General features: G+C 30.6%; 1 long non-coding RNA gene across 1 annotated transcript; it reads right to left on the bottom strand.

Moving 5' to 3' along the window:
- Positions 1 to 615: 615 nt before the first annotated feature.
- Positions 616 to 1,730, bottom strand: LOC110731439. The gene is made up of 3 exons (XR_002513303.1): positions 1,540 to 1,730; positions 1,275 to 1,329; positions 616 to 1,173 (listed from the first exon to the last, which is right to left on the bottom strand). It is a non-coding gene; the product is annotated as an uncharacterized LOC110731439 (long non-coding RNA).
- Positions 1,731 to 2,063: the final 333 nt, after the last annotated feature.

Below are 2,063 nucleotides of genomic sequence, written 5' to 3'. Positions count from 1 at the left end.
GGCTAATTGAAACTAGTGCCACGACTAAATTTTTTCCCATGGCAAATAAACACTTTTGCAACAAGTAATTATGTTCCCGTGGCAGATGGACATTGTTGCCACAACAAATAATTTTTCTCGTGGCAAACAAACACTAGTGTCACGGGTCCTTTTTTTTTTTATACTGTGACAATCATTCTCACACTTGTGCAACATTAAAATTTATTTCCGTGGCCATATGTTAATACAAACGGATCATATTTCTTGTAAGGAAAAAAAACTTAGACTAATGTTATCAATCTTTTAGCTTTAATCAAGAGATATAAACTATGTAAAAAAAAAGTTATTTACAAATTCTTGCAAGTAAAATTGATGGAAACTTGATTATGCACCACTATAAATTAATAATCGTATGACATTAACTCAAATAAAATTCAAATTATTTCATTTTAAAAGTATCGCACCTTATGATTATTGTTAATAATTTTTATTAAAAAAAACCTTAGCGTAAAATAGCATGCAAAATAAGTTTTTTCTTTTTTTCAATTTGTAATTATTAATTCTGGGTCTTTTTGTTTGCATTTTTCGAGATTAGTTTATAATACAAATTGTATAACATGTACATAAAATAAATTGTTCTCAAATGAACTTCCGGAAATTGCACTGAGCCGGTAAAGAGTACGACACGTTTTCCTAAAAGATTATACATGAGCCAAATGGCTAATAACACTTCCTATTATAATATTTTGCAACAATACTTCGTATAGATGTCTTAAAATACTAAGTAAAAAGGATCTTAAAGTCTTAAAATACTAAGTAAAAAGGATCTTTAAATAAAGAATAGATTTTGAGTACCACCAGCTTTCTCCAGAGAACAATTGCTACCAAGAAAGCCGGATAAAAGGTCCATGTTTTATTTTTGACATGATATACAGGCACCAAAAAAACAAAACCAAGAAGTCATCAAACCAACTAAAAAAAATAGAAAGATACGGCACTAGAGAATGGCACTTCCCAATCTTCCTTTTGTATCAAATCTTTATAGAAATCGATTGAGTAGGCTGTTCTACAAAGGAGCCAAGGAGGGTTGATGGTCAGTTTGCACTTGTAAAGGTTCCAACTTCCTAATTATCCTGTCCATAAGAACAATAAGCCCATGTCCTTCTTTCATTCCTTTGTATAAAGGTTTTTCACCTGAAATTGAATATAAATAAAGTACTCGAAATTATAAAATTTGAAGGTAAACATTTAAGACAAACATATATATATGGTGCTAAAGAGCAAAGGTTCAGTACCAGTTTCTTTATTCGGAATCCATAGTCATGATCAACATTTCTTATTCAACAGCATCTGTTACACAATAAACAAAGGCAAGCCAAAGTACTTTAATTGAACTCCATGATGGGAAAATTTAAAAGATAAAAAACGTAATGAAAATTCGATATGCGCAAATCAAGCATTAAAAAACATGATATGCACATGGTAAGTGTAAAGAAAACTTGATATCCAGATGAATATGTCAATAAGATTTAGAATGGCATGCGATGAACTAAAGCTTACCTTGTTCATCAAACCAACCTCTTCAATAATGCCATCATCTATATTCAACAAAACAGGAGCAAATTTATACTTTCATCAATTTACGAAATAATTTTTGCTAATACAATTGATTAAACAAACCAATAAACAATTGAATTCACAAACCTATAATTTCATCAATTAGTTTCAAAAAGACATGAAAAGCTACAAGAAAAAAGCATCTTATTTAAGTGATCTAGAATGTGGATCATTGAGGCTAATTTTGCTAGCGCATCGGCAAATTGATTATCATCCCTTGAGAGATATTTAAAATCAATATGTTCAAAATGCTCGATGAGTTGCTCTAGGTGTGCTTGGTATAATATCATTGTGGAGTTCTTTATTTTCCATTTTTTCATTATATATTTTATAATCAAACTAGAATCTCCATATTCCTCTAATTTTTGCACACCTATGCTAGCGGCTGCTTCTAATCCAAGAATGCACGCTTTACATTCCGCGGCATTATTAGTAACCTCAAAGTCTAATTTGACAGAGATTGGAGT

Source organism: Chenopodium quinoa, unplaced genomic scaffold (assembly GCF_001683475.1).
Source record: "Chenopodium quinoa cultivar QQ74 unplaced genomic scaffold, ASM168347v1, whole genome shotgun sequence".
NCBI lineage: Eukaryota > Viridiplantae > Streptophyta > Magnoliopsida > Caryophyllales > Amaranthaceae > Chenopodium > Chenopodium quinoa.
Note: the sequence above shows the minus strand (reverse complement) of the source record. Positions and strands in the feature narration are given on the sequence as shown.